We start from the raw sequence: 17,661 nt of genomic DNA, 5'->3' as shown, positions 1-17,661 counted from the left end.
TGGCGCGCGTGCACCGCTCACAAGTCACGCGTCAAGCATATCAGCTGTTCCTCATTCTCTGCCCTATCTCTGCCTTCCCTGGGGCCGCTCCTCCATCCCTCCACCTGTTCCTATTGGACTCTGTCAACATTTATACCCTGCTTGGCCATTCCTTCTTTGGCTGAGCATAGCTCTGTGTGACCTGCATTACCCACGTTTGTGCCTGCCTTAGCGCTTTCATCTCTCTCTCGTAGTTCTCTCCTGTGTACCGAACCGGCTTGGCTGTTGGCCCAGCTCTGTATTTGCGACCCCAGCTTGCCCCTGACCTTCCGATCTCTCCAATCCTCCACCTCGGCTTACGGATACCTACCTACCACCTGGCTCCAAACCATCGGCTCTTGGCACCGAACACTCTCCTGGCTCCTCCCATCCATCCGGCAAGTATCTGGACTAACGCTATCTCTTCCGATAAAATCCAGCCGCACTGACTATCCACCTTCCAGGCGTGTCTCCGCAGCTGTGGGTGCGAGTTCTATCCTTTCCACCTCAGTTCCGGTGTCCCTCTTTGTCCGTGGTGAGCGCAGCGTTACAATCATTCATTAGCATTTACTGCTATTATTTAATACGATTTTATTGTTCTCACTTATCTAATCAGGTCCTATTATTTTAATGCAGTTTAATAAATAGTATTTTAACTTTACAACTATATAATACACAACGGACAAACACCACTACTCTCCTCGGCTGTCTCTAACTATATGCAGGTACCTTCCCCCCACACAGACATCGAGTGCATGCTATAGGGACTTATCCGGCAGGTAAGTGCCTTTACTCCGCAGATGTTCTCTCTTTCTTCTGTATATAACAAATAAGACAAACAGCACCACCTAAATGGATAATAATGCCCAATAGAGCTAATTTAGATAAGTTGCAGGGAGACAAGGAGTCCCCACCAACTTCAAAGAGGTAATATATTGAAACAAATAGCAACCCCGAACTCAAAAATACTTAAGTCAGAAATACATCAAAATAGTATATTTTACTCATAAATATGAGAATAAAAGTGACATACTGTAAGAGGTAATATATTGAAACAAATAGCAACCCCGCACTCAAAAATACTTAAGTCAGAAATACATCAAAATAGTATATTTTACTCATAAATATGAGAATAAAAGTGACATACATGTAAGCATACGGATAACAGAGCAATCAAACATACTGTGAACAGGAAGGACAAACAAATAGGGAGAATTAGAAAAAAGGACACAAAAATATTCAGAAGAGTGTCAAGGGGGCAACGTTAACGTTTCAGGGTAATAAACTCTTTCTTCTGGCCCATTCCTGCATGTAGAACATGTAGTATTTCCCTCAATCAGATAAAAAAAATTATCTAGCAAAATTGAGCAAACAAAATCCAATTCAAAGTTTCAAAAGAGATAGTACTGATACTTAGGCTTATTTCTAGTGCTTCAGGAAGGAAGTATCACCGGGACACTCTGAAAAAGCTGCATACAAGCCAGACGTGTGGGGAACACCGGAGCACAATCATTTGTGATACCTCCTTCCTGAAGCACTAGAAATAAGCCTAAGTATCAGTACTTTCTCTTTTGAATCTCTGGATTGGATTTTGTTTGCTCAATTTTGCTAGATATTTTTTTTTATCTGATTGAGGGAAGTACCTCATGTTCTACATGCAGGAATGGGCCAGAAGAAAGGGGTTATTACCCTGAAACATTAACGTTGCCCCCTTGACACTCTTCTGAATATTTTTGTGTTCTTTTTTCTAATTTTTACCTATTTGTTTGTCCTTCCTGTTCACAGTATGTTTGATTGCTCTGTTATCTGTATGCTTACATTGTACAGTATTTCACTTTTATTCTCATATTCATGAGTAAAATATACTATTTTTACGTATTTCTGACTTAAGTATTTTTGAGTGCGGGGTTGCTATTTGTTTCAATATAATACAAATGTTGCATGTTCTGTTTATACGTAAGTATAAAACATCTTGCTATTTCAGTTTGTAAGGCATCAAGGAAAATGTGTAAAGTACAGTACACTAGTTTTAATTCTATTCATTTGGGGAAATATTTTGCCCACAATGGTCTTGAGACAAATTCATCTTAAACATGTCACGCTGACGGTTGTCATGTACATGTTACCCACATCATTTAGGGATAATTAATTCTGTTATTTGTTCTACATATTTTAATCTAATTGATTATCTAATTATGTTCAGAAACGTAATAAGAATGTATGTGACAGGGCATTATTCCAACTCAAACTTTTTGGATAAACATTTATTCAATGTCTGTTATTTGTTACAAATTAATAAATATAATTTTCTCCTACTCCTTTTGGATTGTGTTGTTGGGCTTGTTACTTCCACGACTGCAGTTGCTGTATGGCTGCAGTTGGTGGCACATCAGCAATTGGTGGTACTGTAGCAGTTGGTGGCATTTTTGCTGTTTGCCTATCTTTTCCTTATGTACATGAGCCCAGTCGCAAAGTACATGGAATTTTTTTTCAGGCGTACTTAATTGCAGTGATTATGATGTTGTGTTGGTTGCTTCCCTGCATGGAGCTGCTTTAATCATCACAGCTTTTCCCTGTACCAGATTTTTATCTTTTTTACCATTTGTGTATAATTGTAGTTATATAATGAAAAGTTTTGTTTTTGTATTTTCTGCATTTATGATTTCTTTGTGGGTCAAGTGTATTAGAACAGCGACTTTTTCGTCCCAGCTATCCAATTAAAAGAATAGTCCCTTATAATGTGACTGAAGCTCAATGTACTAAACGTAAAGGCGTCCACAGTGCATCCATATAGGCGAAGGTTAAGCAAACACGAAAATCTTGACCACGCCTTTAGTACCATTACTATGAATGTGAGGAAATCTGTGTTAACGTGCCCAACTTTTTGTTCAAGTGGACATACATTTTTGGTTACCATTAAAGAGTCTACAGTACATATCTAACAAGTTTTAGGTTAATGGTCAAAATGTTTTAATTAAGTAAGGTTTGAATGATTAACAATTAATTATGTACAGGCATACCCCGGTTTAAGGACACTCACTTTAAGTACACTTGCGAGTAAGGACATATCGCCCAATAGGCAAACAGTCGCGCATGCGCCTGTCAGCACGTCCTGAACAGCAATACCGGCTCCCTACCTGTACCGAAGCAGTGCGCAAGCGGGGAGACTATAGAGCCTGTTACAAATGCATTATTTACATCAGTTATGCACGTATATGATGATTGCAGTACAGTAAATGCATCAATAAGTGAAAAAAAAGGTAGTGCTTCACTTTAAGTACATTTCCGCTTTACATACATGCTCCGGTCCCATTACGTACGTTAATGCGGGGTATGCCTGTATGTATGTATGTATGTATGCATGTATATATGTATTATAGTGATCACTACTTTTTTGTTGGGGGGGGTGGTTACATCCTACCTGAGCTGGGGAGGAGGGGGTGGGTCCCGGTGCTGCAGATCTGATAGGTGGTTCCCTTAGGTAATATGCCCACAATCTGGTTGGCAAGGATGCTGATGGAATTGACAATGTGACGCCCCATTGCCATCATCTCCCCATGATGGCAGTGACTGTCTTATATTTGGATTTGTAGTTAGCAGCTTTGTCCGCATTGCACTGAGTGATGCGCAGACTCCCTGCCTCTGCTTTGACATGCACGTAGTACTTTGGGGGAGCGCAAGTGTCCCAAGCTGAAAGACACGAGGATGCAGCCAGTGGAGGGGCACAGCCATATCTAATAGTATCACCTCTTCTGCTGCATCCTCTGGGTCTGGACTGTGTGATGGCCCTATGTACAGTACAGTACATGTAAGATTTAAGTTTAAAATATTGCAACTTACATTTAAAGATGTGCTGCCAGCTGTTTTTTTTAATTTTCTATAATAATATTTAGGGCAGCATTGGTCTCCTTCATGTGACTTTTATTTACTTTTAAATCTTCAGACAAGCCTCTTTTAAGTGGCAGCTGCTCCTGCTGGTATACAGTATGTTGCTATAATAAAATGTTCACTTGTTCATCAGTTAAGATTGTTGCTCATGGACAGATGATGCCTCTGGGCTTATCCAGATACCCTGTTGTGCCATCTCAGGAGAATCCTCCCTCGGCTCCTACAGCACTGTAGTTCTGATCCACTAGAGAGGATTGGTGTCATGGATGTTTTAATTTCTATGTTAAAAAATGTTGGATGCTTTTTAGAGAGGACAAAAGTCCCTTCAAATGTGAGTTCAGCTCATAGCAAACACAAATAAGACACTAATAGAGCTCATATTTAGGCCCAGATCCACAAAAGAGCACACCATTACTACCATTGTTATGAATAAAGGTGGGCTAGACGTGTTCAACCTTTTCTTTATTTGGCCATAAATGTTATTATCAAATTATATAGACTACATAATTTGAAGCCCTCACAAAAATCATTTATGGTAAAACCTTAAAAAGGCAAGAGAGAGGGAAAGGGAGGGGAGAGAGGTATGCGTGAGATAATTATTTTATTTTTGTTTTGATGTAAGATTGGGTTTGCTGACTTGCCTACTTGACCTTCTTCAGACTCCAAATTAATTCTTAGCAAAGGTTAGTTGTTCATGTATAAAAAACCATAGGATGTGCTTGAAGTGTTTATTTTGTTGTGTTATGCGAATAATGCAATGTATGTTTGTGTTATCATTTTTCCTATTCACATATGATTTAATTGGTACTTCTATTATGATGATAAAAAAATGTACGGATTTCTTAAGAACTAATGCTAAAAGAAATAAGTACATTGTATAATAGCCCATCATAAGACTTTTAAGTTGTGTTTACAGAATAGTAACCAAGTGGCCTTCCTGAAAGTTGATGTCATATGTGCTAATCAGTGGCATACACCGATAAAGTATGTAAAGAAAATAGGGGCCATTAATAAGTCAAATATAACTTCTCCTTACATACTTCTCCTGGACAAACCATTTTCATGATCTGTGCTAATAAGTATTGTGAACACACAACTCATGTCTAGGGTGAGATCCAGACAGAAGTAAATAAACTGAAACCTTAATGCGAATAGAACATGCCATAAATATGTTCAGAGATCTTTTGTCTCTATAAAAAAGCCACGAAAATAGAATGTTCTTACATCAGCCCTATACTCAGGAAAATGTAATGATGTGCGGACCTTGTACTCGTAAAATCTTCCATTAATATCATAGTGATACTGTATATCAAATGTGTATACATAATAATAAAACATCAGTGAAATGCATAGTTAAACCATGGTGGGGAGATCGTGGAAAAAAAACAAAAGCCTGTAATCAGTATAGATATATCCACAGTACCTTCAAGTCTCTGGTATGGTAAGTTCTAATATATCGGATAAATACTGTGTGTATATGTAGCCGTGATCCTTGATTCACCCTGGGTAAATAGAGGTTGCGCTTGCAAGGAGTAGTTGCAGAAGCCCGCGAAGGAGGAGGATACATAGTGGCAGGAAAAGAGCAGTCCCTTGACCCAACAGCCCCACGGGAGGGTCAGGTGAGCGCAGTTAGCCTATGGGCGGAGGAGTTGCCAGAGATATAGGCAGTGGTTGCGCGGACGTGGGAGCGAGCATCGTGGAGAGAGGAGGAGAAGGAGACTCTGCGTTGGGAGGTTGTATCCCCGGCGCAGTCAAGGTGCCTCCGGCCCAGTTAGCCCTGAGTCACCGTAGAGACAAGCGGAGCTAGTAAGGGCTTTACCCCTGCCTATACCTACGGCTGTGTTCGGGACTATCCTGTTGGGGAGAAGCGCCCCATACCGTAGCGTGGAATCCCCAGAGACTCTTTTTGAAGAACCGTGGCAGTTCCGAGCACCGGAGTGCTCGCCAGGTATTTCGTCAAGTGCACCAACTCTATCCTTCCAAGCACCTAAGACCTAGTGGCTGCGCAGTCACTCATGCACACATACATGGCTGTGGGAAGCAAGAGAACTGATTAACGTATTTGGACACGGAGTGTGAACACCCGGTGGTGGGATTGGGGGAAAGTTATTGTTGGCGTCCGCCGAGGCGCAAAGTTACTGTTTGGCGTCCGCCGAGGCGCGAGGTTATCGTGGCGTCCGCCGAGGCGCATAAGTGGGGACGTCCTCCGTGGCGTGTTAAATGTTGTGTACCATCATATGGGAATGTCATGACATGCAATGCATCGTAAGGTTGACTTACTGTATCAGTAAACGAGATTTGTTTTATAACATGGTTGTGTGAGAGAATTTCTTGTATAGAGGTCCTGCGAAGCCTAACTCCCCCTTTGGCGGGATCTGTCGCAGGTGGAGGCGCTGCACTGAACCTATATATATATATATATATATTGTATGCACTCCGGGCTCTCCGTGGCAGAGACTCAGGCCCTGTGAGTCAGCAGGTAACACAGCACAGAGTAACCACTTGCCTAGTGATATGAATCAGGGTTACATTTGGAGGTGCTGCTGAGATTTTAGACCTGGGGTGCCCCTCGAACCTAAATTGTGATCACCATGGTTTTACCCACCCGTCAAGAGATACGAGACTGGGCCCGTCAAGTCCGCACTCCCACTCGCCGCGCCATAGCGTTGGCCCGAGTACCCGTGGCCTTGCCCCTAGAGACTTTACAGATGGCCTTGCGACAACTCCCGGGGTTTGCCAAAGCTCGCCTGGTAGATGTAATGATAGACCACGACTCCAAGTGGAATACCTTACATGTAGACTGTCGGTGTAACCTGTTGGCGTTAGAAACTGCCGTTCCACAATCCCTGGTCTTGCCTGACGCACCGCCTGGCGGTATTCCTTTCGTCTAACCCCTTCAAAGCCCCTTCGTATGCCCGTTGGGGGAGGAAGACCCCACCCTTCCGTTGCTTCACTATGCCGAGAGCGAGCTCGGTAGCTGCCGCTCTCTGTCCAGTAACCCAGAATCCAGCGCCTCCCTGGAGGCGGGAGTGAGTAGTAACCTACTAAAGAAACTAAATGACAAAATAGATCTGCTATCTAGCCCCCCCAGTTTACCACCATTAGTCGAAGCGCTCACCTTAGCCACCCACGCTCAGAACTACCGGAAGCTAAAAGCCTTTTCGGGGACCCTTCCGGTGCCTGCCGGGGAAGATGGGGTCGAGACATGGAAAGAGCACACGCGAGGTCGTGATGGAAGAGTGATCTTGCACAGATGTAGTAAAACATCAGCGGCTCATGGAGTGTCTGCGGCCCCCGGCTGCCACCCTGATCGGATTACACCACGAGCAGCATCCCGAATTGATCGCTCGCTTGATGATAGAATTCCTGGCCGAAGTCTATAGTGCAAAGGAGGAGGATGGGGCCCTGTGGGCCAAATATTATGCCGTAAACCAGAAGGATGGGGAAGAACAATCCGCCTATATACACCGGGAGCAAATATCCCTCGGCCCCCTACTGCATAATAAATACGTACTCCCCTCCCAGATGGATGAGTATCTCCGGAAGCAGTACCTCCGCGGATCCAGTCCGTCTCACCCAATAGCCGCCATGATTCGAGATCACCTCACCCGGGGCCCCCCCGCTTCGTTCATCCAACTACTGCAACAGGTGAAGGAACACGAGACGCATCTAACGCTACACTCCCCTCCGAAACTGAAAGTTAGAGCCGGCACTAAATCCCAAGGCAGTACAGAGAAGAAAGAGGAACCACCGGAACTGTCTGGTTCTGAAAAATCTCCTCCCGCAGGACGGTCGCCCCTCCATTGGATCGCCGGGCTATCCCCCGCGATATGTCCTGTTTCAAGTGCGGAAAGTGGGGCCATCTATCCTACGATTGTCGCCTGGGCACTTCTCGTCCTCGGAGCCCTTCACCCCTGAAGTTCCCGTCCCAGTCTATGGTCTGCGGGGTGTATGCGGCGGATGTTGATACCGACGAGCCCCCGTCGGGAGGGGCAGAATCCCTCGAAGATGGAAATCGAGTGGGGCCGGTAGCGCTGATCCGAGTGTTAGTGGATGGAATCTACTCTTCTGCACTACTAGACACCGGAATCCAAGTCACCATCATATATTGAGGGTTCTATGATCGTCACCTTCAGAAGCGACCGCTATGACCGGCTGATCACATCAAGGTACGCGGGTTGAGCAACGACGACTATCCCATCGATGGGTTAGTGACCGTGGATCTGGAAATCCAACAGCTCAACACGGACAAGTCTCACCCCATGAAGGTAGAGGCCTTGGTGTGCCCGGAACCCCGAGACACCCCCAAGTACCCTATTATCCTAGGCACCAATGCCGATATCGTACAAGCCGTCATCCGGGCTTATTTACACGAAACTAAAGAGCTCCCCATGTCCAGTATGCAGCTGCAATTGGTCCAGTCCGATCCTGCCCTGCCTTTCCCCCCCCAGATGAGTACGGACTGCTGTTCTGTGGGCAGAAGGGGTGGACCAAGCTGCGGCCAGGAGAAACGCAAAGGATGTCTGCCTGGTGTGCTTATGCCGAGCGTCTAGCCGAAGACCAACAATTCTCACTTGAAAGTACGCCAGCGGAAGATGTAGGCGAGGCTATCGACTCGTACCCGAATTTCGCTATTGGCAGGGTGCCATCCCTAGGCGGATTGATGTGATGGTGCAGAATCTATCACCCTTCCCCCTGGCCATCGATGTGGGCTAGCCGATAGGAAGAATCTATCCGGTTAGTTCCGTGGAAGAGGCAGTACAAGCAAATACGACTCAAGTGAAAGAAATAGGGGCGGCCCTAGACTTCGACTTCGGCTCGGCCGAATTGCCGGGAACCTGGAAGAACCGGTTACGGGCACAACTGGAAAAAAGACGGACGTATTCTCTACCGAGGAGATGGATGTGGGCTGCAGCCGCAGCGCCCAGCATACCATTCGCATGATAGATGAGAAGCCTTTCAGATAACGTTCACGCCGACTCGCTCCAAGAGATGTTGAGGATGTGAGAGCTGCTATCCATGACATGGAGGCCACCAGAATTGTCACTGAGTCCCGCAGCCCTTACGCCTCCCCCATAGTCATAGTGAGAAAGAAAAATGGAACTATGAGGCTATGTGTGGATTACCGGACGTTGAACAATCGGACGGTACCGGATCAGTACAAACTCCCTCGTATAGAAGAGATCCTGGATGCTCTCCATGGGAGCCAGTGGTTCAGCGTGCTGGACCTGCGGTCTGGATACTATCAAGTCCCAATGAGCCCACAAGATCAGGAAAAGACTGCCTTTGTCTGCACCCTTGGGTTTTATCAGTTCACTCGCATGCCTCAAGGCATATGCGGAGCGCCCGCCACCTTCCAACGACTAATGGAAAAAAGGCTGGGTGACCTCAACCACTGAGAATGCTTGGTATACCTGGATGACATCATCGTCTTCGGGAAAACTTTGTAAGAGCATGAGAGTCGCCTCGTGAAGGTGTTAGATAGGCTGTCTGCTGAAGGCCTCAAACTCTCTCTGGATAAATGTCGGTTCTGTCGGACCTCAGTAACATATGTGGGACACATAGTGTCCGGAGCCGGAATCGCCACTGATCCCGCCAAGATAGAAGTTGTCGTTAGCTGGCCTCGGCCCGAGAATGTGGGAGAACTACGCTCGTTCCTGGGTTTCTGCGGCTACTATCGGCGTTTTGTGGAGGGGTACTCAAGAAGGGCCAAAGCCCTCAACAGTCTGCTTCGCATATACCCATCTGACCCGGGCCAGAAGACACCCTCGACCAAGCAGCCCTTTGGGGATAAGTGGACCCCCGAGTGTGACCAAGCCTTCCATGACCTGAAGCAGAGCCTGCTCCGGTCTTGGCCTACGCCAATCCTGATCAACCCTTCTTCCTGCACGTGGACGCCAGTCTGAGTGGCCTGGGAGCCGTGTTGCACCAGAAATATCCTGAGGGGTTACGGCCCATAGCGTACATCAGCCGCAGTCTCACCCCCAGTGAACAGAACTATCCGGTACACAAGCTCGAATTCTTGGCCCTTAAGTGGGCCATAGTGGATAAACTACGGGACTATCTGTACGGGGTGACGTTCGAAGTACGTACCAACAATAATCCTCTAACCTACATCATGACCAAGCTGGATGCGACTGGATATCGGTGGTTGGCCGCGCTTTTCAACTACAACTTCACCTTAAATTACAAACATGGGCCCTTAAACATTGGGGCCGACACCTTGTCTAGACGACCGGGGTTGGTCCCTGCAAGCAACGACGATCAGTGGGAAGAGATCCCTGGACCAGGGATAAGAGCCCTTTGCGGCACAGCAGCCATCATAGGTGAGCAGGTAGCCTTTTCGGAGTTACGAGTGGCCAACTCTCTAGGTTGTACACCCACCGCTATACCTGCAGCCTATCGAGACGCGAGTGGAATGCATGTCACCCCAGACCAGATCATTGCCTGGGAAGATAAGGTACGTTATCAGGAACAGAATCCGGTCGCAGGAATAATCCGGGGTTGGCCCTTCGACAAAAGCGACGGGGACTGCTTCGCTAGGCACCGCGGGACATAGGAGGTATCCTAATGCGGGAGGCGGACAAATTTGAAATTTAAGATCGATTGTTATACTGAGTAGTGAAGTGAAGTATCGCGATCACCCGGAATGGCGCCAACTAGTACTGCCAAAACGACTACAATATTTAGTGCTGAAAGCTCTCCATGATGAACACGGACATTTGGGGCTGGACAAGACTTTTGGACTAGTAAGGGATAGTTTTTTTTGGCCAAAAATGAGAGAATGCGTAGAGCATCACTGTCATAGGTGTGTGAGGTGTATCCAACGCAAGACTCTGTCCACCCGTGGGTCATCTAAAGAGTACGGGACCTATGGATTTAGTTTGCATGGACTTTTTGTGCATCGAACCTGACACCCATGGTATAGGGAACGTGTTGGTCATCACTGATCATTATACCCGCTACGCCCAAGCCTTTCCGACCAAGGATCAAAAAGCTATCACGGTGGCTAAAATCCTCTGGGAAAAATACTTCATGCATTATGGGCTACCTCAATGCCTGCATTCCGACCAGGGCCGGGACTTTGTAACTAGGCTAATAAAAGAATTATTGAACCTCCTGCACTTTAACAAGTCCCGTACTACTCCATACCATCCAGAAGGGGATGCCTTGCCTGAACATTTCAATTGTACTTTGCTGGACATGCCCACCACACTGACAGATGTTGAGAAGACTAAGTGGAGTCGCCATGTGGAAACTCTATTCCATGCTTACAGTTGCACCCGGCACCAATCTACCAGGTTCTCCCCCTACTTTCTTATGTTTGGCCGTGAAGCCCGCTTGCCAGTAGATATACAGTTAAGAGTCTCCACCGATGGGGTGCCCAATTCCAACAATTTTCACTACGTACAAAGATTACAAGAGAATTTACAGAAAGCCTATGAGCAAGCCGAAAGATCCACTGAAAAATTGAATGCCGGGAACAAAAGGCGCTATGATCACAAAGTAAAACATAGAGACATTAAAACTGGCGACGCCATACTGCTGCGCAACCTGGGAGTACCGGGAAAGCATAAATTGGCTGACTGCTGGCGAGAAGGGGTATCGAAGTGGTCTCTCAAATGCCTGGCCTTCCAGTCTACCGGATAAAAGACTCGGAGGGTCGGATAAAGACGTGGCATCGAAATCACCTGCTCCCCATTCCCCAACTAGAAGGAGTGTTAGAATGGCCTACATCTCCCCTGAGTGGGGAACCGTCATCAGGAAATGAAAGTCTGGACAATCCACAGGAAGGAACCTCTCAAAGGGGCCTTTCGGCCGCAGGGGCATCTCCCGAGGGAGCTACGGGTAAAGAGCCCCTTGGCCCCATAAAAGAGACACTGACTCCAGTGAGTCCACCACTAAATCCTCAGAGCCCGTGCTTTGTATCACAAAGAGACTTTACAGATCTACCCCGCCCCTCAAGGGCCGAGTTGGAGACTCCAGATGAGTCCTGCTACTCCCCCAAGGAGGTAGCGGAGGCACCAATTTGTAGAAGCCAAAGAGCTGGCAAACCTCCCCTGAGGTTGGTTTATGATCATTTTGGGGCAGCTCATTACGAGTCTCAGCAGTGGGCTCGCAGCCGGGTGCAATCAGTGATTATCATGTTCAGTGAAATGTACAAGTTGATAGAGGAACCCATGTATTAGTGTTTTTCATTATATAAATGGCTGTGTTATTGTTGTTGTCCAAGCGGGGACGTTGGAATCCACAGGAGGGAGGATGTAGCCCTGATCCTTGATTCACCCCGGGTAAATAGAGGTTGCGCTTGCAAGGAGTAGTTGCAGAAGCCCGTGAAGGAGGAGGATACATAGTGGCGGGAAAAGAGCAGTCCCTTGACCCAGCAGCCCCACGGGGAGGGTCAGGTGAGCGTGGTTAGCCTATGGGCAGAGGAGTTGCCAGAGATATAGGCAGTGGTTGCGTGCACGTGGGAGAGAGCATCGTGGAGAGAGGAGGAGAAGGAGACTCTGCATTGGGAGGTTGTACCCCCGGCGCAGTCAAGGTGCCCCCGGCCCAGTTAGCCCTGAGTCACCGTAGAGACAAGCGGAGCTAGGGACACCCTTAGTAAGGGCTTTACCCCCGCCTATACCTACGGCTGTGTTCGGGACTATCCTGTTGGGGAGAAGTGCCCCATACCGTAGCGTGGAATCCCCAGAGACTCTTTTTGAAGAACCGTGGCAGTTCCGAGCACCGGAATGCTCGCCAGGTATTTCGTCAAGTGCACCAACTCTATCCTTCCAAGCACCTAAGACCTAAGCAAGAGAACTGATTAACGTATTTGGACACGGGGTGGGAACACCCGGTGGTGGGATTGGGGGAAAGTTATTGTTGGCGTCCGCCGAGGTGCAAGGTTATCGTGGCGTCCGCCGAGGCGCATAAGTGGAGACGTCCTCCGTGGCGTGTTAAATGTTGTGTACCATCATATGGGAATGTCATGACATGCAATGCATCGTAAGGTTGACTTATCAGTAAACGAGATTTGTTTTATAACATGGTTGTGTGAGAGAATTTCTTGTATAGATGTCCTGCGAAGACTAACTCCCCCTTTTGCGGGATCTGTCGCAGGTGGAGGAGCTGCACCGAACCTATATATATATTGTATGCACCCCGGCTCTCCGTGGCAGAGGCTCAGGCCCTGTGAGTCAGCAGGTAACACAGCACAGAGTAACTGCTTGCCTAGTGATATGAATCAGGGTTACATATATATATATATATATAGGATAGAACTAGCTGCAATATGGTAATACACAATATCTATAACAGAACACTGGTCTTTATATCGAGGAGTGTGCAAATTGTAATCAGGCAATATACAGTACATCTCTGCCACCTTAGAAGAACAGATAAATACTGCCAATTGATCTGTACTAACATAAAGGTTGAAACAAAGGTTCAACTAATATCCCAGCCATGTGTTTTCTGCAACAATAAAGCAGAGCCAAAGTCTCTGGACATGCAGGGCTGAGAAACTCGTTGTGCTACCCTTATGTTCCAACTGCTGGGACTGGAGGAGGAGAAGGACAAATAATAAAGTGTCTAGATGCCGAGATCAGGTCCAGGTGCCATCTGCCCTAAAAGCGAAGCAAATGGCTGTCTCCCAGCCAGAGCGGCACAGCCCAGAAGGAGATATCCTGTCAGGTGTGGAAAGCCATTACTGAGTAAATGTGTAGGCGCTGCTCCTATTGGCCAGTTTGTATTTCTCTCCATAAGCCCGCCCACAGTCCTAATTTTTCAATGCAGGCAAGTTCTTGACTACTGATTGGTCCGTGAACAACATCTGGACTGTGATTGGTCATCAGACCCTCTACCGTGCTTTCCTATGCCAGTGGGGAAGCTAGATAAGTGGAGGCCGATCAATGCTGTTCAGATCATTTGAATCCTAATGTGTAGGTGATCTAAGTGGTGTGCTCTGAAGCTTGGCTGGAGACACCCACAAATAAGACTGAGAGCCTTGCGGGAAATTCAAAAGTATTTTATGCTCCGGGACTGTAGTCGTGCCAGAGAAGTGTAGAGACAGACTTTTCAGCAGGACTTTTGAAAGTGCAATTTGTACCAGAGAGCTCTGTATGGATCCTACCCCATCGGAGAGTGGAATCAAGTCCTGGGTTGGCCTTTTATATAGCTCTCTGCACCTAGTCAGCAAGGATTCCCCCATTTGCTCTGTTTTTCTGTTATTGTGCAGGCTCCGGATGGAAGAAAAATTCTATATTGAAGTGCTTTGTACTGGCTGATGCCTTAATCCCTGGGTTAAGTTCTGGTCTCTCGCTACAAGGGCCACCAAATTAATAAAGAGTATGGAAAATATGACATGGGAAGAGGGTAGACATCAAAGTCAGCCTTACTAAGATTACTAATCTTACTAAAATTCTTCTCCATGCTTGCGTAAAGGTATAATTATTTCTATTTCATGATCCAAAAACCAAAATCTCAATGTAACATGAAAAACATTTAAAATATGTATTTGTAGCTCTTTCTTTAGTGCAAGAATCCTGTCTAATACCAATTATATTGCAAATCTCATATTTAAGTTTTTTTTTTTTTTTTTTTAAGTAGTCCATGTTTTCTAGACAGGGGTTCCTTTGTTTTAGTGCAAGTTTTTATTGGGTTTTTCAGATATTGGGTACAAAACATATATTGGGAAAAGGAAAAGTTAGGAAAGGACTGGGTGTTAGGGGAGAGCACTGTGAGATTTCCAAAAAAGCGATATTTTACTTACAGTACCCCTGCTACTTCCTTATTTACTCTTTAGAAGTACTGCAGCGACACACTTTATTCGAGCAAATACCCAGTATGTACCTGGCAGATACCTGGAATGCGCCGCTCCTCACCTCTGACAAGCCCCGTTGCATTTGCCTTCCCAGCCTGGGTTCATGCCTGGCTGATGGGCGGCTGATCTGTTAAATGATAATGATTAGGATTTAATAGGCTGCAATGCTTCGCGTGTCTACCAGATGGCATAAATTCATGAATTGTAATGCAGTATATATATATACTGTGCAGTATTGCAGCCAGCGGGAATAAAATGCTTCAATCCCTGCCTGGAAAATAACTCAATGCACTCGGGCAGAAAACAGTCACAAACCTCAATACACCCGGGTATACCCGAATTCGTGGGACTAGCCGAGCTCGAATAAAGTGTGTCGCCAGTGTAGTCCCGATTGGAGATACTATATAAATGTCATGTCACGCTCAGCTTTTTTGCTGGTTAAACAGCTAGTGTTCCTGTCTTTCCGGTACAGTACAAGTTTTTTCCTTGCTCCTGCGCCCTGCAATTAATCTCTGGCTTGACTCTGCTTGTTCCTGGCCACATTCCAGATTAATCTTCTGGTTTGTCTGGCATACTGTATGTTTCCTGGTTCTGCCTCCGGCTTGTTCCTGACCTTGTTTTCTGATTCCCCATTGATTACATCAGGACTAATTCGAAATAGTGTAGTTCCAGTTTATCAATGATCCTGCCTTACTACCCATAACACAGCAAAATCATGGCAGGGATGTACTATACATGGCTGAGCTTATTGCCTGAATAAGCTGCTGCTTGTGGTAACTATTTCTCTGAAGGCCTTTGCTGCAGATATAGGGGCCTATTCACTAAACTTCGAAAACTAACTCATCAAGCTTTTTGGGCAATTCTCAAACAAGTTGACATATGTAGATATTCACAAAGCTTTGATAGCTTACCAAACTTGCTCGGGAAGTGCTTCTTTCCAATTGGTAGCGCTTCTGCTCAGACAAACTGAACGGGAGCTCATTAAAATGCTCAAACATTTTTGGAGATATCAACAATTCAGGTAGCTTCAATAATCACATCACAGCTGCAACTCGCAAGCAACTCACAGGTTCTCAGCTCTCCACCTCAAGGGTGGCAAGATGGGATCAGGGATGTGCCTTAGAAGACAAAATTTATTTTTACTGCATCGGATTGAATCTGGGAGTCTCCAGAACTCCCCCACATTATTTTCAGATCCGGAGACCCATTTTTTCAATCCTACGTAATAAAAATACATTTACACACAGCTTCATGACCTTAGCGGCTAACCACTATGGTAATGAAGGGGTTAAAAACCTGTGCCCGGTTTATTGGGGAAGAGTGGTATTTGGCCCGTGGTGGATGTTTATGCCTACCGGGTGGGTAGTGGGAGGGGTGAACCCCTTCATTACCTTAGTGGTAACCACTAAGGTAATGAAGGGGTTGGGTTAACTCCTCCCACAACCCACCCGGTAGGCATAAACACCCACCACAGGTCAAATACCACCTTCATGCACCCCCTCTAAACCCAAGAAACAATAAAACACAATACAAACCTCAATACTAGCCAATTTATCCATTGATTGCCAGTGCTTAATGGGAGAAATTATAACCCCAGTATCAATGAATGGGCACCCTACTACCCACCCCCTCTAACCCCAACAACCCTCCAAACAAATACAGTACAGTAATGGGCAAAATCCCTATTATCCAGATCTGGATAATAACTCATTTGCCCATTAAAAATAAAACATTATCGAGCCCGCATAAAGTAAATTAAATTTGGATTTACTCATGCCAGGATGAAGGCAATCATCCGCATCACCATCTTCCTCATCCTCTTTGTCCTCTTCATCCTTCGAGTTTTCCGTGGGCAGCAACAGTAAAATAAAAAAACGAAATACTGGCCTCTAACCCTTTAATTACCTTAGCGGTTAGTAATCGCTATAGTAATTATAGTAATCAAGGGATTAAACCCCCCACCCCCCAGATACCCACGGGAGGCCTAACTACCCTCCCTGGGACAATTGCCCTGCCCACACCCCTGCTTCCCCCATCACCACACGTTCAAATGGGCAATGGCACTAGTAGCAAGAAATGGCTAGGAGCACGTTTGCCCATTTGTTTGTAAAACAAAATAAATAAACAATAATATGAGTTTTCAGAGATTTAGATCTAGGGGCTAAAGTGACCAGGATATTCAAGAAGCTTTCAAAAAAGCACGTGATACTAATCAATCAGATTTGTTTTGCACCACAAAAAATACTCAAAGAAAACAACAAGGTGCTGATCATCATAAAGATACAGTTCCACTGTTTATTATGAACTTTAGTAAACAATCTAACCAAATTCGTACAGTTGTTGAAAAACACTGGGGAATATTAAAATTCGATTAAGATCTAAGGAAATTCACTAGAAGAAATCCCAGATTTATTTTCCGCAAGACTAAAACCATTGGCCATTATTTGCCCCCAAGTCTACTTAATTCAGATACCAACTTAAAAATGATCACAGCTTCGAATGGTTTTGATAAATCCGCTCGCTGCACTGTTTGCATATATGTCGCACCTATTTCTTCAGTGAAATATCATTATACAGAAACTACACATACATTAAAATCTTTTATGACATATAGCACCAATTATGTTGTTTATGTGCTAAATTGTGTATGGGGTAGTAGATATGTCAGCAGAATTGCAAAAACATCCTACCAATGGGTATGTTGCCCCCAATACAACATAGCAATATACCTCACTATATACAGTCATCAGATGATAGGACGATGAATGATACCTCATAAGAACATAAAAGAGGAATAAAAGACATATATTAATACACAAATAGGCATAAAATATAATACAAATCCCGTATTCAAATAACTACTATAAAAACTGGACACAGGAGTATAAAAGAAGGATCTAAAAAGAAGGATCTAAAAAGAACCCCCTATGTATTTTTCAGTCTTATGC

Source organism: Ascaphus truei, chromosome 4 (genome assembly GCF_040206685.1).
Source record: "Ascaphus truei isolate aAscTru1 chromosome 4, aAscTru1.hap1, whole genome shotgun sequence".
In the NCBI taxonomy this organism is placed as follows: domain Eukaryota; kingdom Metazoa; phylum Chordata; class Amphibia; order Anura; family Ascaphidae; genus Ascaphus; species Ascaphus truei.
This window is presented reverse-complemented; position numbering follows the sequence as displayed.